The 22,370-nt window shown below is 51.2% G+C and overlaps 1 long non-coding RNA gene across 1 annotated transcript; it reads right to left on the bottom strand.

The window, feature by feature from the left end:
* Window positions 1-16,357: 16,357 nt before the first annotated feature.
* Window positions 16,358-18,547, bottom strand: LOC141058576 (uncharacterized). The gene is made up of 3 exons (XR_012222260.1): window positions 18,314-18,547; window positions 18,146-18,240; window positions 16,358-16,465 (listed from the first exon to the last, which is right to left on the bottom strand). It is a non-coding gene; the product is annotated as an uncharacterized lncRNA (long non-coding RNA).
* Window positions 18,548-22,370: the final 3,823 nt, after the last annotated feature.

Consider the following 22,370-nt stretch of genomic DNA (forward strand, 5'->3'; position numbering starts at 1 on the left):
TCTCATTGAGCCTACGATAGTCTACACAAAACCGTGTAGTCCCATCCTTCTTGGGCACTAACACTACGGGGGATGCCCAGGGACTGACTCTTCAATGACCCCTAAACGCAGCATCTCTTGTATCTCTTGTCGCATCCCCTCTCGTACAGACTCAGGGACGCGGAAGGGGTTTTGTCGCAGGGGAGTCTGATCCTGGGTCTCAACCTTGTGTTGTGCCAGGCGAGTGTACCCTGGTCTCCCCGAAAACATCATCTGTTGCTGCCTCAACAACTCCTCCGCCTGCTGTCTCTCCCGGGGGCCTAGGTTTTCACCCAAGTGTACCTGGTCCCATGTTTTAGACTGAGTCCTTTCCTCTAAGACATTCGGCAAGGGAAGTCCGGCTAAATCCTCTGCTTCAGGTGCACAGATGGCCACTACCTCTTCAGGGTGCTCCCAGTAGGGCTTCAGCATATTCACGTGGAACCTGCGGATAACCCTGGGGTCGTCACAATCGGCGACATTATAGGTTGTGTCGGCTATTTTCCCTACTACCTGGTACCATGCAGCTTGAAACTTATTCTGCTTGGTGGGCTCTAACACCAGGACCTTCTGTCCTATTTCCAAAGTGCGCTCTCTGGCCCTCCGATCATACCATATGCGCTGGCGCCGCTGGGTTGCCTGCATGTTCTCACGTACAGCCTGAGTCAGCTCCTGTAGGCGGTCCCGGAATTCCAGCACATAGGGTACAATAGGTACACCTTCTATGAGGCCCTCCCCTTCCCAGTGTTCCAGCACTAAGTCTAGGGGTCCCCTTACCCATCTCCCGTATACCAGCTCGAACGGGGAGAACCCCGTGGATTCTTGGGGCACCTCCCGATAGGCAAACAGGAGGTGTGGCAAGAATTTCTCCCAGTCCCTGTATGTCCTGGTAAAAGTCCCAATGAGCTGTTTTAATGTCCTGTTAAAGCGTTCACACAACCCATTGGTTTGCGGGTGGTACGGGGCGCTTCTAATGGACTTTACGCTGCACAGCTTCCACAGTTGGTTGGTCACCTCTGCTGTAAACTGGGTACCCTGGTCCGAGATAATCTCCCAGGGAAATCCAAGCCGTGAGAACACCTGGAGCAGGGTGGCCACCACCGTCTCTGCCAGTATGTTAGGTAACGCAACCGCCTCTGGATACCGTGTGGCATAATCTACCACTGTCAATATATACTTTTTCCCTGACGGACTGGGTTTGGCTAACGGTCCTATCAGATCGACCGCTACTCGGCTAAATGGTTCTTCCACAATGGGGAGGGGGCGTAATTTGGCCTTGCATCGATCCCCCCTCTTGCCAATGTGCTGGCAACTGTCACAGGTCTGGCAGTACTGACGAACATCACAGGTTACCCCCGGCCAAAAGAAGTTTTGTGTCAGACGATGCCTGGTGCGACTGACGCCGAAGTGCCCAGCTAAGGGTATGTCATGAGATTCGCAGTAGCTCCTGCCTATACTTCTTGGGAACTACCAGCTGTCGTTTTATAGTGGGGCTCGTCCCTGTGTGGTGCTGCTCTGTGATCCGGTAGAGGAGTCCCTGCTTCCATACAAACTGTTCCCCTTCCAGCACCCCTCTCCCCTCCTGTGCCTTCGCACGATATCCCTCTAATGAAGGATCCTCAAGTAACTCCCTTTTAAATTCATCTGGGGTGGCCCAAGAAATGTGTCTGGCTATGGGAATATGTGCAGGGCTGGGATGTCTTACCTGGGCCTCCTCTGAGTGTGATTCCACCTCCGCAGCTCGAGCTTGTCTCTGGGTGGTCACAGGATATGTCTCAGCCAGAGGGGCCACCGAGAATGCAGACAACATGGGCCCCAAGTCATTTCCCAGCAAGACGTCTGCAGGCAAATCCTCCATCAAGCTGACCTCAACAAGGCCATCCCCGACTCCCCAGTTCAGGTGAATCCTCGCAGTGGGCAGTCGATGTATGGCTCCCCCTGCTACACGGACGGCCACTGTCTGGTCCGTCTTCTCTTGGTCCCGGACGAGATGAGGCTTCTCAAGGGTCAAAGTTGCCCCGGAATCTCTTAGTCCCTGCATACGTTTCCCATTAACCCACACGACCTGTCGATGCTGTTGTCGATTATCTGCTCGGGCTGCCTGCACGGGGTCTACTTCATGCAGCACTTCCTCCATCTCTTCCATCCCTTGGTTAATCGTAGCCCCCAATGCCGGGTCAGCTTCACCTTGGTAGCAGTGTACAGCAGCCCGGCTGAAGGTAGCTGTTCCTGCCTTTGGCCACTGAGTATGCTGAGTCCGGTTGGGACATTGTCTTTGCAGGTGGCCCAGCTGACGGCAGGTGGACTGTGGTAGGCCGGGTTTCTAGCTGGTCCCCCTACAATCTTCGGTGGTTTAGGGCCCTCCAGGTCCATGGGCGGGCCCCTAGTGACCACCTTTGATCCGGACAACTGCGGCCTCCTGGCATCATGATGTTCATCGGCCAGACGAGCGGCTTCCTCAAGAGTCGTTGGCCGCCTGTCCCGAAGCCATTCCTGTGTCTCGGGGTTTAGTCCATTAAAGAATCGATCTAACAGGAAGAGCTGGTGGACGTCCTCCTTAGTGGTTGCTTGGCTTCCTTGTACCCACTGTAGCAGTGACTGCCGTAATTTACAGGCCCATTCAGCGTGGGTATCGGTTACGCGTTTTATAAGTCCGCGGAACTTTTGGCGGTAGGCCTCTGGTGTCAACGCATGCCGGGCCAAGATCACTTCTTTGATCTGCTCATAGTCCATACAGTCCTCATCAGGTACCGTGCGATAGGCATCCGCTGGCCGGCCTGTCAGCTTGCTGGCCAGAATCTGAACCCGTTCCTCCGGCTTTACTTGATGAAGGGCACACTGCCGCTCAAAGTCCTGCAGAAAGCCATCAATGTTTTCCTCTGCCTCCCCCAACTGTCGGAAGGCATTGTACTGGATCTTTTCGTGGCTTACTGTTGAAGGTACCTGGTCGAAGGCCAGAGCTCCCTCTGCTCACTGGCTCTCCTCTCTCAGCTCTGCCATCTCCATCATGGCCAGCTCCACTTTGGTCCGCTCTGCCATCTCCATCTTGGCTAGCTCTATCCTGGTCCGCTCGGCCATCTTTTCCTTCAGATCAGTACGCACATCCGCCATCACCTCTCGTATGATCTCTACTGCAGGGTTTAGGCCATAGAACGCCAGTCTGCATTTTTATCTCCCTCTGGAATTCGGTCTCCTCCACATTCAAATTGGGGGGCGCTGCACTGTCGTGTTCCATGATGGCTGCTATCAAATCCGCTTTTGTTTTGTTGCTGGCGATCAACCCTCGGGCTTCCACCAGATCTTTTAATGTAGTCCTCTTTAACTTCTGGTAGCTATTTTCCATTCATTACTTTCCTCCTGTAGAAGGGGTATCAAATCCCGCTGGCTGCCACCAGTGTAATGGGGTCTTCCAAGCTGTGGTACCTCTTTCAGTACCACCCCGTGTTTTCGGAGATCCGCTCTGCGTTGGCTGGAGTCTGAATGAAGGATGCTGGCTGGAATTCCTCTGAGTGCATGGGCGCATATAAAAGATCACTGCTTCTCCATGTATTTCCAGTCTGACAACACTTTACTCACAGGACACAGAATATATCACACAGATACAGAGGGCCGGCCAATAGACAGGCGTCAGGCCAGACATGCATTGCAAAAGCCGCAGGTGGCCAGAGCCTGCCGATGTTTAATGTGGGAATTACAAAGCTGGGGGGAGGGCGGACACTGCTGATACATTAGGGACATGCATCTCACATGGAACCTATTATATATACATATAACTGCACAACATATTCTGGGTGCTGAGTGGTTCTGTAACAGTGATTATAGGTTGGTTTATTATTTTATGTTTATTACAGGTGATCGATAGCTTCAGGGAATTAGGTGATTGGTGAGTATGTACTCTATGTTATGTGTTGTATGAACTGTATGTGTTTGTTTTTTTACATTCAACACATTAGCCGGATGATGGGACTACAACTGTCCCATCATTGGCTAAAGTGTCAGTCACTGACGGTGAAGCAGGCATAGCCCGATGGGACTTGTAGTCTCATCGGACGATACCTGCATACAGACCCCCGCATGGCCCGCCCACCCCTCACACATCGCCGCCGCCCCCCCCGCACTCTTGATGAGTGACAGCAGTGTGCAGAGGCTGGGTCACGCCTGCTGACGTCACGTCAATTTCCAGAGTCAGGAAATTGACGTAACATCAGCGGATGTTAGCGGCAGCTGCAGCCTGGGGGTCACGTGATCCGGACTCAGCCGCCGGCATAGCGCCATTCAGAGGCAGAATTGGCAGCGCAAGGTAATGACAAAAATCATTAGGGGCACCGGGGGGGATACAATGGGGGGTTACTATAAAGTAGTGGACAACCCCTGTGCTGTAATAATGAGAAATGGCTGGTCAGCTTTTAACCCTTACAACTTCCTAACAAAAAAAAATTTTGGTTCCAAAATTGTGCTGATGTAAAGTAAACATGTGGGAAATGTTACTTATTAAGTTTTTGTGTGCTGTATCTCTGTGATTTAAGGGCATAAAAATTCAAAGTTGGAAAAATCGCAAAATTTTCACCAAATTTCCATTTTTTTAACAAGTTATATAAATGAGATTTTACCACTATCATGAAGTACAATATGTCAGGAGAAAACAATGTCAGAATCACCGGGATCCATGGAAGTGTTCCAGAGTTATTACCTCATAAAGGGACAGTGGTCAGAATTATAAAAACTGGCCTGCTCATGAACGTGCAAACCACCCTTGGGGGTAAAGGGGTTAAACAACACCAAACAGTCCTTAGCTGGACTTCTTTCCCTCAGGCCCCGGGCACAGAGGCCAGGGCAAGGTCCAGCCCGGAGGCTCCGTCTTGGGCCATACACACAGGAGGGCTTGTCCTTCTCTACACAAAGACCCCTCTGTAGTGTCCCACCGAGACACATGGAAGCCTGAGCACACCGCGAGACTGCCAAACCCTCGCTCACATGTGCAACTCACACCTTCCAGAGCCTCAGTAGTCAGTACAACGCCGGCTCCCTGCTCTCGAGTCTTCACTGGACTGAATGACGCTCCGCCTTTTCCGGTGACATCATCTAATATATAAAGCTCAAAGTGTGTATGTATGTGTGTATGTACAGTTGTGGCCAAAAGTATTGACACCCCTGCAATTCTGTCTGATAATACTCAGTTTCTTCCTGAAAATGATTGCAAACAAAAATTCTTTGGTATTATTATCTTCATTTAATTTGTCTTAAATGAAAAAACACAAAAAGAATTGTCCTAAAGCCAAATTGGTTATAATTCCACACCAAACATAAAAAAGAGGGTGGACAAAAGTATTGGCACTGTTCGAAAAATCATGCGATGCTTCTCTAATTTTTGTAATTAACAGCACCTGTAACTTACCTGTGGCACCTAACAGGTGTTGGCAATAACTAAATCACACTTGCAGCCAGTTGACATGCATTAAAGTTGACTCAACCTCTGTCCTGTGTCCTTGTGTGTACCACATTGAGCATGGAGAAAAGAAAGAAGACCAAAGAACTGTCTGAGGACTTGAGAAACCAAATTGTGAGGAAGCATGAGCAATCTCAAGGCTACAAGTCCATCTCCAAAGACCTGAATGTTCCTGTGTCTACCGTGCGCAGTGTCATCAAGAAGTTAAAAGCCCATGGCACTGTGGCTAATCTCCCTAGATGTGGACGGAAAAGAAAAATTGACAAGAGATTTCAACGCAAGATTGTGCGGATGTTGGATAAAGAACCTCGACTAACATCCAAACAAGTTCAAGCTGCCCTGCAGTCCGAGGGTACAACAGTGTCAACCCGTACTATCCGTCGGTGTCTGAATGAAAAGGGACTGTATGGTAGGAGACCCAGGAAGACCCCACTTCTTACCCCGAGACATAAAAAAGCCAGGCTGGAGTTTTCCAAAACTCACCTGAAAAAGCCTAAAACGTTTTGGAAGAATGTTCTCTGGTCAGATGAGACAAAAGTAGAGCTTTTTGGGCAAAGGCATCAACATAGAGTTTACAGGAGAAAAAAAGAGGCATTCAAAGAAAAGAACACGGTCCCTACAGTCAAACATGGCGGAGGTTCCCTGATGTTTTGGGGTTGCTTTGCTGCCACTGGCACTGGACTGCTTGACCGTGTGCATGGCATTATGAAGTCAGAAGACTACCAACAAATTTTGCAGCATAATGCAGGGCCCAGTGTGAGAAAGATGGGTCTCCCTCAGAGGTCATGGGTCTTACAGCAGGACAATGACCCAAAACACACTTCAAAAAGCACTATAAAATGGTTTGAGAGAAAGCACTGGAGACTTCTAAGGTGGCCAGCAATGAGTCCAGACCTGAATCTCATAGAACACCTGTGGAGAGATCTAAAAATGGCAGTTTGGAGAAGGCACCCTTCAAATATCAGGGACCTGGAGCAGTTTGCCAAAGAAGAATGGTCTAAAATTCCAGGAGAGCATTGTAAGAAACTCATTGATGGTTACCGGAAGCGGTTGGTCGCAGTTATTTTGGCTAAAGGTTGTGCAACCAAGTATTAGGCTGAGGGTGCCAATACTTTAGTCTGGCCCATTTTTGGAGTTTTGTGTGAAATGATCAATGTTTTGCTTTTTGCTTCATTCTCTTTTGTGTTTTTTCATTTAAGACAAATTAAATGAAGATAATAATACCAAAGAATTTGTGTTTGCAATCATTTTCAGGAAGAAACTGAGTATTATCTGACAGAATTGCAGGGGTGTCAATACTTTTGGCCACAACTGTATGTGTGTGTGTGTGTATGTGTGTGTGTATGTCCGGGATAGGCAGTGGCGGATTATAATGAGGTCAATTTGGGCAGTTGCCCCGGGCCCAGTGGGGTTAAGGGGCCCACAGCCCAGGCCAGTAAATTGCCCCATTATAATCCGCCACCGCGCAGGGCCGGATTATAGGCAGGGCAGGCGGGGCTTCAGGCCCGGGGCCCCCACCACAAGAGCTTCTAAGGGGGCCCCCACCACATTCCTGCTGGCTGCTGCAATGGCACTCCATCTTCTCCCCACCTAAAAGTGAGTGACCGTGGGGGCGGCATTATGTGCTCTGCTACCAGCAGCATCTACAAGTAGCGTGAACGCTGATGCTGCTGGTAGCGTGCAAAGGCTTGTGATGAGATCACAGGAGGTAAGGTGTCAGGGCCCCCGATCATGTGACCCCTGTCTCCTCCCCTCCTGTGACCTCATCACAGGTCCTGTGCGCACAGCACAGAGCACTGAGAGCAGCCATGTATGTGGAGTGCAGCTCTGCGGGTGGAGGTCGGTGCTGGAGGCTCCATTATTCTCTATGTGGAGTGCGGCTCTGCGGGTGGAGGTCGGTGCTGGAGGCTCCATTATTCTCTATGTGGAGTGCGGCTCTGCGGGTGGAGGTCGGTGCTGGAGGCTCCATTATTCTCTATGTGGAGTGCGGCTCTGCGGGTGGAGGTCGGTGCTGGAGGCCCCATTATTCTCTATGTGGAGTGCGGCTCTGCGGGTGGAGGTCGGTGCTGGAGGCTCCATTATTCTCTATGTGGAGTGCGGCTCTGCGGGTGGAGGTCGGTGCCGGAGGCTCCATTATTCTCTATGTGGAGTGCGGCTCTGCGGGTGGAGGTCGGTGCTGGAGGCCCCATTATCCTCTATGTGGAGTGCGGCTCTGCGGGTGGAGGTCGGTGCTGGAGGCTCCATTATTCTCTATGTGGAGTGCGGCTCTGCGGGTGGAGGTCGGTGCTGGAGGCTCCATTCTCTATGTGGAGTGCGGCTCTGCGGGTGGAGGTCGGTGCTGGAGGCTCCATTATTCTCTTTGTGGAGTGCGGCTCTGCGGGTGGAGGTCGGTGCTGGAGGCTCCATTATTCTCTATGTGGAGTGTGGCTCTGCGGGTGGAGGTCGGTGCTGGAGGCCCCATTATTCTCTATGTAGAGTGTGGCTCTGCGGGTGGAGGTCGGTGCTGGAGGCTCCATTATTCTCTATGTGGAATGCGGCTCTGCGGGTGGAGGTCGGTGCTGGAGCCTCCATTATTCTCTATGTGGAGTGCAGCTCTGCGGGTGGAGGTCGGTGCTGGAGGCTCCATTATTCTCTATGTGGAGTGTGGCTCTGCGGGTGGAGGTCGGTGCTGGAGGCACCATTATCCTCTATGTGGAGTGCGGCTCTGCGGGTGGAGGTCGGTGCTGGAGGCCCCATTATCCTCTATGTGGAGTGCGGCTCTGCGGGTGGAGGTCGGTGCTGGAGGCCCCATTATCCTCTATGTGGAGTGCGCCTCTGCGGGTGGAGGTCGGTGCTGGAGGCTCCATTATTCTCTATGTGGAGTGCAGCTCTGCGGGTGGAGGTCGGTGTTGGAGGCCCCATTATCCTCTATGTGGAGTGCGGCTCTGCGGGTGGAGGTAGGTGCTGGAGGCCCCATTATCCTCTATGTGTAGTGCGGCTCTGCGGGTGGAGGTCGGTGCTGGAGTCCCCATTATTCTCTATGTAGAGTGCGGCTCTGCGGGTGGAGGTCGGTGCTGGAGGCCCCATTATTCTCTATGTAGAGTGTGGCTCTACGATTCGTGACCCCCGTCACGTGACGAGGGGGGCCCACAGAGTCTGAACTGCCCCGGGCCCTGGCTACCCTTAATCCACCCCTGGGGATAGGCATCCGCACCGTCGCAGCTACAGCCACAAAATTTGGCACAGTCACACGTCTGGACCCCGAGAGCGTCCTAAGCTATGTTGTGAGGCGAAATTTTAACCCCGCGCATTCCAATTCACCAAACAATTTTGCCCCTATCTACATACTGGGGGAAAAAATGTGTGTGTATCAAGCCCCGCCCCTCATTGTGATGTCATAATGCCCCTATTTGCATACTGGGGAAGCAGTGTGTGCATATAAAGCCTCGCCCCTCATTATGATGTCACAACGGTTGTCATGGCGACGCTGATGTCATCACAGGTCGCAAGCCCCACGCCGCCCCGCCCCTCATTGTCATGTCATAATGCCTCTATTTGCATACTGGGGAAGCAGTGTGTGCGTATCAAGCCTCGCCCCTCATTATGATGTCACAACGGTTGCCATGGCGACGCTGATGTCATCACAGGTCGCAAGCCCCCCGCCGCTCATTATGATGTCATAATGGTTGACTATGGGATGGAGGATGTGTGATGGGTATATGGGCACGGGACTATGGGATGGCGGATATGTATATGGGCACGGGTCTATGGGATGGAGGATGTGTGATGGGTATATGGGCACTTGACTATGGGATGGAGGATATGTTTGGGTATATGGGCACGGGACTATGGGATGGGGGATATGTATATGGGCACGGGACTATGGGATGGAGGATGTGTGATGGGTATTTGGGCATTGGACTATGGGATGGCGGATATGTATGATGGGTATATGGGCACGGGACTATGGGATGGAGGATATGTATGATGGGTATATGGGCATGGGACTATGAGATGAAGGATGTGTGATGGGTATATGGGCACGGGACTATGGGATGGCGGATATGTATGATGGGTATATGGGCACGGGACTATGGGATGGCGAATATGTATGATGGGTATATGGGCACTGTACTATGGGATGGAGGATATGTATGACGGGTATATGGGCACGGGACTATGGGATGGAGGATATGTATGACTGGTATATGGGCACAGGACTACGGGATGGCGGATATGTATATGGGCACGGGACTATGGGATGGAGGATGTGTGATGGGTATATGGGCATTGGACTATGGGATGGCGGATATGTATGATGGGTATATGAGCACGGGACTATGAGATGGAGGATATGTATGATGGGTATATGGGCATGGGACTATGAGATGAAGGATGTGTGATGGGTATATGGGCACTCGACTATGGGATGGCGAATATGTATGATGGGTATATGGGCATGGGACTATGGGATGGAGAATATGTATGATGGGTATATGGGCATGGGACTATGGGATGGAGAATATGTATGATGGGTATATGGGCATGGGACTATTGGATGGAGGATGTGTGATGGGTATATGGGCACTGGACTATGGGATGGAGTATATGTATGATGGGTATATGGGCACTTGACTATGGGATGGCGAATATGTATGATGGGTGTATGGGCATGGGACTATGGGATGGAGGATGTGTGATGGGTATATGGGCATGGGACTATGGGATGGAGGATGTGTGATGGGTATATGGGCACGGGCCTATGGGATGGAGGATGTGTGATGGTTATATGGGCACTCGACTATGGGATGGAGGATGTGTGATGGGTATATGGGCACGGGACTATGGGATGGAGGATAATTATAATTTGCTACAACTAACCACAGTTAGTTACTATGCCCGGGCAGCGCCGGGCTCTTCAGCTAGTTCCCTCTAAAAGTCAACTCCGTTCTAGTCGCTACCCTGCGCACACACCAGCACATGCGGTGACAGCTCACACGTGACCCACAGCCTGGCCCCGCCCACTGTCACTGCTCCCGTGGTGATGACGTCATCACAGGTCCTGTAGCCATCCCGGTGCGTGGTATGTGGAGGGCAGGCATGGCACAGATCGGGAGAGCGCTCACCACAGTGAGGGAGCAGGTGCAGCGTGCGGCAGCCCGGAGGCGAGTATTTGTTTCGCAGTTTAGTTCTGTAGTGGGCGTATCAGGGGGGGTGGCAGTGTTTGTGAGCTGCAGTGCTGATTGGTTTACCACGGCAGTGAGGGCGGTGCATTTATGAGCGCGCTCACATCCAGATCCTGGGGCAGGCTGGGAAAGTTGCATATTCAAGAGCGCGCAGAAGGTAGAAGGCGGCAGCGCGCATTCATGAGCGCGCATTTTTACTGGACGCGGCGCATTTCACAGGTGCAGCGTCTGCTCTTTTCACAGGTGCTGGGCGCGCTTTTCACGGGTGCAGCATCTGCGCATTTCACAAGTGCTGGACTCGCCTTTCACGGGTGCAGCATCTGCGCATTTCACAGGTGCTGGGCGCGCTTTTCACCGGTGCAGCATCTGCATTTCACAGGTGCTGGGCTCGCTTTTCACCGGTGCAGCTTCTGCGCATTTCACAGGTGCTGGGTGCGCTTTTCACCGGTGCAGCGTCTGCATTTCACAGGTGCTGGGCGTGCTTTTCACCGGTGCATCTGCGCATTTCACAGGTTCTGGGCGCGTTTGACAGGTGCAGCGTCTGCACATTTTACAGGTGCTGGGAGCGCTTTTCACCGGTGCAGCGACTGCGTATTTCACAGGTGATGGGAGCGCTTTTCACAGGTGCAGCGTCTGCGCATTTCACAGGTGCTGGGCTCGCTTTTCAGCGGTGCAGCGTCTGCGCATTTCACAGGTGCTGGGCTCGCTTTTCACAGGTGCTGGGCGCGTTTTTCAGCGGTGCAGAGTCTGCGCCTTTCACAGGTGCAGCGTCTGCGCATTTCACAGGTGCTGGGCGCGCTTTTCAGCGGTGCAGCGTCTGCGCATTTCACAGGTGCTGGGCGCGTTTGACAGGTGCAGCGTCTGCACATTTCACAGGTGCTGGGCTCGCTTTTCACAGGTGCAGCGTCTGCGCTTTTCACGGGTGCAGCGTCTGCGTATTTCACAGGTGCTGGGAGCGCATTTCACAGGTGCTGGTCGTGCTTTTCACAGGTGCAGCGTCTGCATTTCACAGGTGCTGGGCGTGCTTTTCACCGGTGCAGCGTCTGCGCATTTCACAGTTGCTGGGCGCGCTTTTCACAGGTGCAGCGTCTGCGCATTTTGCAGGTGCTGGGCGTGCTTTTCACAGGTGCAGCGTCTGCGCATTTCACAGGTGCTGGGCGCGCTTTTCACAGGTGCAGCGTCTGCGCATTTCACAGGTGCTGGGCGCGCTTTTCACAGGTGCAGCGTCTGCGCATTTCACTGGTGCTGGGCGCGCTTTTCACAGGTGCAGCGTCTGCGCATCTCACAGGTGCTGGGCGCGCTTTTCACAGGTGCAGCATCTGCATTTCACAGGTGCTGGGCGCGCTTTTCACAGGTGCGTCTGCGCATTTTGCAGGTGCTGGGCGCGCTTTTCACCGGTGCAGCGTCTGCGCATTTCACAGGTGCTGGGCGTGCTTTTCACAGGTGCAGCGTCTGCCCATTTCACAGGTGCTGGGCACGCTTTTCACAGGTGCAGCGTCTGCGCATTTCACAGGTGCTGGGCGCGCTTTTCACAGGTGCAGCGTCTGCATTTCACATGTGCTGGGCGCGCTTTTCACAGGTGCAGCGTCTGCGCATTTTGCAGGTGCTGGGCGCGCTTTTCACCGGTGCAGCGTCTGCGCATTTCACAGGTGCTGGGCGCGCTTTTCACAGGTTCAGCGTCTGCGCATTTCACAGGTGCTGGGTGCGCTTTTCACAGGTGCAGCGTCTCCGCACGTTTCTGCCTCTCCACCGTTTGCCACTCTGCCATATGATCCATAATCTACCTATAGTAAGCTGTTGCCATTATTCCCAGGTGCTGCGCGTCCACGCATTCCGGAGCACGCATTTCTGCCTCTCGCTGCACATTTAGGGGGTGTGCACACGTTGCGGATTCTGCCATGTTACCACTCAGAGTCTCCACTCAGAGACACAGAACTTAGCAAAACTAGGAGAGCTCATCATTTGCAGTCTGAGAGGAGCCCTACTGCTGATTGAGGAAGCCAGAGAAGGGATTTAACAGTGTCCTAGCCAGTGTTCAGGAGCATTACGTCGAAGCTTGCTAAATGTGAAGGAAAAATGTTTTAGGCTAGCTTCAGACTAGTGTTTCCGGTCGCAGCACAGGGCCTCTGTGCAGCTCCGCCCCCGGCCGCGCCCCCTCCGGTCAATTCTTCTAGGGTTGCACATCGCTGCATGCGATCTGCACACCCTATCTGTAGCATAGGGTGCGCAGACCATGCGCTAGGATGATTTGGAGTGTGCTGCGCCCTTTTGACGTTGCACAGAGCGAGCCAAAATGCAACATGTTGCATTTTGGCACGCTCAGCGCACCGTCAAAAGGGAGCAGCGCACTCACAATCATCCTAGCGCATGGTCTGCGCACCCTATGCTAAAGATAGGGTGTGCAGATCACATGCAGCGATGTGCGAACCGAGGAGGAGCTGACCAGAGGGGGCGCGGCCGGGGGCGGAGCTGCACGGAGGCCCTGCGCTGCGCCCGGAAACGCTAGTCTGAAGCTAGCCTTACTCTTTAAAATTCCACCATTATTGCTTATTGTTCACACAGGCACAGGATCTTTCTGATGGGTGCTTGTTGCCTCATGTATGTAAAGCATGTCACGGTTGGCACATGTAATATGAAAATGTTTACAAATTTAACAATAAAAGTTAAAATACATTTTTTATTAAAGTCACTTTGGGAAAATAGGTGTGGTGTTGGCTGAGGGACAGGAAAAGTGATTTCTGTGTGGCCTGTCAGCATGGAAATGCGATGGAAAATTCAGTAGCCAGCAAAATGAATGTGATTGCAGGAAATCTCGTCCCCATGCTGCGATCATTTTTCCTACAAAATCAATGCGGAAGTTGACATGCGCAGCACCACACGGGCGGGAGGGCTCTACAGAATGGCGGCTCCACAGATGTGTAGACATCTTGGCCAACATCCATGTCGCCAGGTCACTGTTTCATGTGTGACACATCAGTCAGCAGCGTCACCGGGAGCTTCCACAAGTAATTAGGGGGCAGATGACTGCCGCAGCCTCCACACACCTTGGAAACGCTTGTTAGAAAGGTTACAGCAGTGGGCGGTGTGGGGGTGGCACTAATACTCCGACTCCTCACTTTCCCGTTAAAGCGTTTGTCCATGACTTTAAAGGCCCTAACAAATAAGTGGGTAGCGCCCCCAGCGTTAGAAACTATCCAGGGAACATGATTCTGGTCATTTTTTACAGATGTATGGGCACAAAAAATTTGGATAATTGCAAAATTTCTAAATGTATTGGCAAATTACTGGTTTGTCTCAGAAATAACCGCAAGGCATATCAACCAAAATTTAACACTATCATTAAGTACAATATGTCACACAAAAACAATCTCAGAATCAGCGGGATCCATTGAAGCTCCAGAGCTCCTCAAAAGGGACAGTGGTAAGAAATGTAAAAATTGGCTTGGTCATTAAGCTCAAAATTGGCGTGGTCAATAAGGGGTTAACATTAATAACCCATGTTTAGCACTGGTTACACCCGCCATCTTGGCTGTTAGGTCTTCCCTGGTGTCGGCTGGAGCTGCTCAGTCACCGACACCCACAGCACAGCGGCACCACTGGAGCTGTGTCCACGGTCGGGTACTGCACGTCTGTCGGCGGAGCTGTGCAGCTCAGGGACTGACAAGTTCCAGCCAACACCTAATAGCCGCAGGTGCCGGTGTCGCACCCCCCATTGATCACACACACGGATGACCTATTCTAAGGAGAGACTGTCAATATCACAGTCCTGGACAACCCCTTTAAAAAGAGAACAGCTCAAGGGATGAAAGCTCATGCCCACCATGGCAGCCCCTCCAACGCTGCTGCAGCAACAGCTCAGCTCATCGTGGACCGTACCAATGACATCTGGACACGAGATGCTTGAGGACGAGGACCACGAGCCTCTCGTGTTTATATCGTGGCAGTTGTGTTCATGCAAGAATGATATGTTTAGATTTACTGCTTGCAAACAGCTACAAGAATACATTACTTTACGCCAGCTGGACCTACCGTTATCACACAGTTCTAAAAAGTGGGCAGGGCTTAGTGGGAAGGGCAGAGTCTGCTAGCGTTTTAATTACTATAACCCATAAACTTGATGTAACTTACCGTATATACTCCTGTATAAGCTGACCACCCTAATTTTGCCACAAAAAAACTGGGAAAACTTATTGTCTCGTGTATAAGCCTAGGGTGGAAAATGCAGCAGCTACTGGTAAATTACAAAAATAAACATAGATACCAATAAAAGAAAAATTAATTGATACATCATCATTAGGTTCAATGTTTTTGAATATCCATATTGAATCAGGAGCCCCATATAATGCTCCATACAAAATACACCCCATATAATGCTGCACAAAGGTTAATGGGCCCATAAGATGCTCTATAGAATAATATGCCCCATATAATGCTCCATAAAGGTTATGGCCCCATAAAGGTTATGGCCCCATAAGATGCTCCATAGATTCTGCCCCCATATATTATGCCCGCATATGCTGCCCCATAGAATATGCCCCCATATGCTGCCCCATATATTATGGAGGATATGCTGCTGCTGCCAAAAAAAAAAAAAAAATGCCATACTCACCTCTCCTGCTCAGGACCCAGCACATGAGATATTCACCTGTCCCCCGGTCCATTGCTGCTCACCACCGTCTGCGCGTCCTCTGTCACTGTGACTGTTCAGCCAGCAGAGGGTGCGGCGCGCACTAAGAACGTCACCACGCCCCCTGCAGCCTAAACGTCACTGACACAGGAAGCAGCAGACGTCCTGGAACGTCTCTGCAGCCTCGCTTCTCCACTGTCTCCCTTCCTGCCTTCAGCGGTCACGTGATTACACTCATTATCACTCATGAATATGCGCATATTCATGAGATTAATGAGCGGTACCGCATGACCGCTGAAGGCAGACAGTGGAAAAGCGAGGGGGCTGCAGAGAGTGCCACGAGGGGTGAGTATGATCTGTGACACCCCCACTCCCCCGCCGAACCCCAGGTATATGACTCATGTATAAGCCGAGGAGGGGGGGGGGGGGGGTGTTTTCAGCACAAAAAAATGGGCTGAAAATCTCGGCTTATACACGAGTATATATGGTATCTAATGCTGAGGACACGGCCCATTACCAAGAAACCAGTGACTCCGGATTGCAAAAACATAGAAAATATTAAATTTTATTATACAAAAAATGACTACACACAGGTATAAAAGGGAAAACCATGAAGCACAGAGCGGCGCTAGCTTCTCCGGCGCATGAGCAGATGCGACGTGGAGTCTCCCAAGTTCTGAAAGTAGTAGTTGAGTTTGCCATTGAGCTTCTCCCGCAGCTGTAAAGGAAATGGAGGAAGACATTAATGGTGCACACATGGTCCGAGCCCGGCTGCCATGGCTCTAATACATCACAGTTTATGAGTGTGGCATTATGTCACCATACATGACATCACCATTAGTCACCACGGTCATGTGATGTGAAAGCGCGCTATTAACGGTCAGGGAGTCCAGGCGCATGCGGAGGACAAGCTTTGGCTTTTCCGGTTCTCGTCCTTACATGTCAATCATCCCAGTAGCACCAGGCAGCACAGACTTAGAATGGGGCCTATCGTGGCATCCGGTAAGTGGCGGCAGAATGTGCAGTGACTAATGGGGGACAAGTCCTATAATTGGAGCATATACCAAGCCCCCCGAATACCACACGCATGTGTGACGGTGACTGCGGCTCTTGGTGTAGCCGACTTTTATTCTCTTCCAGCGCTTGCAGACGGTGATCGATGGAGGAATACGGCATCCAAACCAAAGGAGACAAGGCGGACAGAGGCCACTGTGAGAAGTATACAGGATGGAAAAGATTAAAAATCATGGTAGCTTGCCTTTAAAAACAGTGCCTCCTTAGTCTACAGGTTGTGTCAGATATTACAGATGAGCTCCAAAGAGAATGTTTTCCAAATTCTGTACGACCCCTTTTACAATTGTGCCTCATGTAGATAATGTATGTATGTATGTATGTGTTATAACGGACAATGTAAAACAAGCTTTTTTCTGCTGTGTGATACAAGTCAACAATCTGGAGTCTCCAAACTCCATCTGATGCCAGATTCCAGACCGCTGACCTTCATCCTATAGCCCACGTGGTCCTTATCAGCTAGGGGTCTCCTGATCCAAATACGCTAGCCTCATATGTACAGTATTAGATGAGACTGTTCAGTTTGTATACAAGTGGATTTTGGGGCAGCAAAGTGGCTCAGTGGCTAGCATGCAGTGGCTCAGAGGTTACCATTGCAGAACTGAGGTCCTGGATTCAAATCGCAACAAGGACAACACCTGCAAGCAGTTTGTATGTTCTCTGTTTTCTCTCACACTCCACAGACATCCCGATAGGGAATGTAGATAGTGTGCCCGGATAGGATCAGCAATGACATCAGTAAAGCTGGGGAATTAATGGTGCTACATGGGGGGGGGGGGGGGGTTTGAGGAGCCAACCAGACCCTAATATTCCTGCCCTCCTGACCGCAGCATGTAACTGGGACCTACTCTGGCTAAGTGAGGTTTAAAGGGAACCTGTCACATGGTTTTGGCCCTGTAAGCTGTAGCCTATGGCTATCAGGGCTTATCTACAGTATTCTATGATGCTGTAGATAAGCCCCAGATCAAACCTGAAGGAGAAGACAAACAAGTTTTACTATACTCACCCGGGTGCGGTTCGGTCCGATGGCCGTCGCAGGTCCAGGTCCACCGCCTCCCATCTCCATGCGATAACGTCCTCTTCCTTGCTTCGTGTCGAAGCTCCTGCGCAAGCGTACTTCTTTGCCCTGTTGAGGGCACAGCAAAGTACTGCATTGTGCAGGCGCCAGGAAATGTCAGAGATGTCCCGTTCCTGCGCACTGCAGTACTTTACTCTGCCCTCAACAGGGCAGAGCAGTGCTCCTATGCCGAGGTAGAAGTAAGGAGGAGGACGTCATCGCATGATGTTGGGAGGCACCGGATCACGACACCCACCGCGCACAACCCTGCCCCCCCCCCCCCGGGGAGTATAATAAAACTTGCTTTTCTTCTGTTTCAGGTTAGAGGGTGGGCTTATCTACAGGCTTATAGAATGCTGTAGATAAGCCCTGAAAGGCAGTGGCCACAGCTTACAGAGCCAAAACGACCTGACAGGTTCCCTTTAATAAGTTGGATCAGTGATGTTTCTGCCCATTGCCATTTCCTGCGGTGCCTTTAATACATTCTCAACCACTGAGGTGCATGTACGTTACAGGCGAGGATGAGCGTGTGTACGGAGTGGCTCAAGATCAGAGACAGACACGAAAGAGATGCTTCCATCCTCCATCTGGCCATGTATGGAGCATACGCTGGGGTCTAAAGCTCAGGCACAACGTTCTCATCTCCGCCCCACACCACGAGCTATCAGCCCTGCACCCCACACTACGCTCAGTCCTGCACCCCACACCATGAGCCATCAGACCTGCGCCCCACACCACGAGCCAGCGGACCTCAGACTCACCTGCTATGTTCGGGAATATGTGCGAGAGCGTCATACGACTGGCTGTTCTGTCCCAAATCCAGGTGATAATTGAAGGTACGAGTCCTCAAAGTCGCCTACAATCAGGAGACATCTGGTCATTCACCAAAAAATATCATAGATACACAGAGAGCTTGTACAAGGCATTACCTGACTTTTCAGGTCGTCCGCAGTCTCCAAAATAGGCAATGTGGCTAATTGAATCAGCAGCTCTTTCCAACCCACAACTTCCAGGAGACGCAGCACCTGGGAATAAAGGCAACAGCTTGCTAGAGGCAGAATACGGATCATACGGCAGAGTGGCAAATGGTGGAGACACAGAAATGCGCGCTCATGAATGTGCGCCTTCTGCTCCTTAGGGTTCACGTTGCAGATTGTGGTGCAGATTTTCAAATGACCTGCGTTTTACCTGCGGATTAGCCTGCGGTTTGACACATGTAATGGAGCAGGTGTGAAACCGCTGTGGATTCCGCACAAAGAAGTGACATGCTGCAAATTTTAAACCACAGCAAATCGACGCGGAAAAATACGTAACGTATGCAAAGACTTAAATGGTACTGTTGCAGGGCCAAGTCCGCAGCAGAATCCGCAACGTGTGCACACACCCTAAATGTGCACCGAGAGGCAGAAATGCGTGCTCCGGAATGCGTGGACACGCATCACCTGGGAATAATGGCAACAGCTTACTATAGGTAGAATATGGATCATATGGCAGAGTGGCAAACGGTGGAGAGGCAGAAATGTGCGGAGACGCTGCAGCTGTGAAATGCGCGCCCAGCACCTGTCAAACGCGCCCAGCACATGTGAAATATGCACCCAGCACCTGTGAAATATGCGCCCAGCAACTGTGAAATGCGCAGACGCTGCACCTGTGAAAAGCGAGCCCAGCACTTGTGAAATGCGCAGACGCTGCACCTGTGAAAAGCGAGCCCAGCACTTGTGAAATGCGCAGACGCAGCACCTGTGAAAAGCGAGCCCAGCACTTGTGAAATGCGCAGACGCAGCACCTGTGAAAAGCGAGCCCAGCACTTGTGAAATAAGCAGACGCAGCACCTGTGAAAAGCGAGCCCAGCACTTGTAAAATGCGCAGACGCAGCATCTGTGAAAAGTGAGCCCAGCACCTGTGAAATATGCAGACGCTGCACCTGTGAAAAGCGCGCCCAGCACCTGTGAAATGCGCAGGCGCTGAACCTGTGAAAAGCGCGCCCAGCACCTGTGAAATACGCAGACGCTGCACCTGTGAAAAGCGCGCCCAGCACCTGTGAAATGCGCAGACGCTGCACCTGTGAAAAGCGCGCCCAGCACCTGTGAAATATGCAGACGCTGCACCTGTGAAAAGCGCAGACGCTGCACCTGTGAAAAGCGAGCCCAGCACTTGTGAAATAAGCAGACGCAGCATCTGTGAAAAGCGAGCCCAGCACTTGTGAAATACGCAGACGCTGCACCTGTGAAAAGCGCAGACGCAGCACCTGTGAAAAGCGAGCCCAGCACTTGTGAAATAAGCAGATGCAGCATCTGTGAAAAGCGAGCCCAGCACCTGTGAAATACGCAGACGCTGCACCTGTGAAAAGCGCGCCCAGCACCTGTGAAATACGCAGACGCTGCACCTGTGAAAAGCGCGCCCAGCACCTGTGAAATGCGCAGGCGCTGAACCTGTGAAAAGCGAGCCCAGCACCTGTGAAATGCGCAGATGCTGCACCTGTGAAAAGCGCGCCCAACACCTGTGAAATGCGCAGACGCTGCTCCTGTGAAAAGCGCGCCCAGCACCTGTGAAATACGCAGACGCTGCTCCTGTGAAAAGCGCGCCCAGCACCTGTGAAATGCGCAGGCGCTGAACCTGTGAAAAGCGAGCCCAGCACCTGTGAAGTGCGCAGACGCTGCACCGGTGAAAAGCGTGCCCAGCACCTGTGAAATGCGCAGATGCTGCACCTGTAAAAAGCGAGCCCAGCACCTGTGAAATGCGCAGACGCTGCACCTGTGAAAAGCGCAGACGCTGCACCTGTGAAATGCGCAGACGCTGCACCTGTGAAATGCGCTGTGTCCGGTAAAAATGCGTGCTCATAAATGCGCGCCGCCGCCTTCTACCTTCTGCGAATCTGCGCTCTTGAATGTGCGACTTTCCCAGCCTGCCCCAGGAACTGGATGTGAGCGCGCTCATAAATGCACCGCCCTCACTCAAACCAATCAGCACTGCAGCTCACAAACACTGCCACCCCCCCTGACACGCCCAATACAAAACTAAACTGCGAAACAAATACTCGCAGCCAGCTGTGAATAAAGAGCACAGGGACATTTCTGAGTCACGTGCGGGGGAGCTTTCAGCCTTGAAAGGACAGTAGATGTAAAGCAGAGCGCCCCCTATTGACTGGCAATACTTCTATTTGCACGTGTTACCACAGCGGTGTCCCCCATTGACATTTCCCCAGCACAGGCAGAGTTTAGGACTCCTGACTGCCAATACCTCCCTACCCAGGCCCAGACTGCACACACTTCTTAACTCCTTAATAACCAGACCTATTTTCGGGTTTGCGCTTCTATTTTTCGCCCTCCTTCTTCCCAGAGCCATACCCTTTCTATTTTTCAGTCAATATGGCCATGTGAGGGCTTGTTTTTTGTGGTGCTCTTGAATGACACCATTGGTTTTACCATATCGTGTACTCGAAAACGGGAAAAAAAATCTAAGTGCGGTGAAATTGCAAAAAAAAGTGCAATCCCACAGTTTTTTTTTTTACCATGGTCACTAAATGCTAAAACTGCCCTGCCATTATGATTCTCCAGGTCATTACAAGTTCATAGACACCAAACATTTCTAGGGTTCTCTTTTAAGTGGTGAAAATTTTTTTTTTTTAAGTTTGTTAAAAAAAAAATATTGCACCTTTTTCCGATACCCGCAGCGTCTCCATTTTTCGTGATCTCGGGTCGGGTGAGGGCTTACTTTTTGTGTGCCGAGCTGACATTTTTATTGATACCATTTTGGAGCAGATATAATCTTTTGATCACCTGTTATTGCATTTTAACACAATGTCACAGCAACCAAAAAAAACGTAATTCTGGCGTTTTGACTCTTTTTCCCACTATGCCGTTTAGCCATCAGGTTAATCCTTTTTCTATATTGATAGATCAGGCGATTCTGAATGCAGTGATACCAAATATGTGAATGTTTGATTTTTTTTATTATTGTTTTATTTTGAATGGGGCGAAAGGATTTGAGTTTTCATATTAATTTAATATTTTCAAAAACTTTTTTTATTTTATTTTTGGCATGCTTCACTAGTCTCCATAGGAGACTCGAAGATGCCATCACCCGATCACCTCTGCTACACGCAAGTGATGATCAGATCGCCTGTATGTAGCAGAATTGCCCACTTGTTATGAGCGCCGACCACCGGGCGGCGCTCATAGCAATCTGGAAGTGACCACTATAGGAGACCTCTGGTTGTCATACCAACCCATCAGTGACCCGTGATCACATGACAGGGTCACCAATGGGTGAGGTTTCAGGCACATTTGCCCGAAGTGCAAGTTAAATGCCGCTGTCAGAGTTTGACAGCGGCATTTAACGGGTTAACAGCCATGGGAGGATCGCGATTCCACCTGCGGCTGTTAGAGGCACATGTGAGCTATTCAAAACGTGCCGGGAAAGATGTGGGCTCAGCGCCGGAGACCACATCAAAGGGAGGGAGTCCGACATCAAAGTACATTTAAGCCCGATGTCGGAAAGGTGTTAAAAGTGGCAACTAAAGTTTACAAGTTTTAGACACCACAAAACTAGAGTGAGGATTAATTCCACCCTCAGGATGGTTGTGTGGCCTTAGCCTACAAGTCTGCAGTCACTCCATACCACTGCAGACTTGTTACATTATGGGCACTGTGAGGATGCTCTGGCGCCACCGGCAGGCACATGACCACAAGTATGTTATTTGCATACATGCCGTGCCGACTAGATGGCTGCAGCCTTGCTTAGTGCAAATGTATAGAGCAAGGTCGGACATGTCTAGTCGGAGTGTGGCTGGGAGTATGAATAGCGCATATTTGCTGTCACATGACCGCCCTCTCCTGGCATCTGAGAATCCTCGCAGTGCACGTGTGGGGAAGGTGACTTGACGGACAGTCGTGACTGGCAGTAGGAGGGGACGAGTTGTACACCAGAGACAGAGATTGACAGGATAGAAGGGCGACAGCTAGGAAAGGCAGGATAGAAGGGTGT

The sequence above is a fragment of the Dendrobates tinctorius genome, unplaced genomic scaffold (assembly GCF_039654945.1).
Source record: "Dendrobates tinctorius isolate UK_male_01 unplaced genomic scaffold, ASM3965494v1 ptg000213l, whole genome shotgun sequence".
NCBI lineage: Eukaryota > Metazoa > Chordata > Amphibia > Anura > Dendrobatidae > Dendrobates > Dendrobates tinctorius.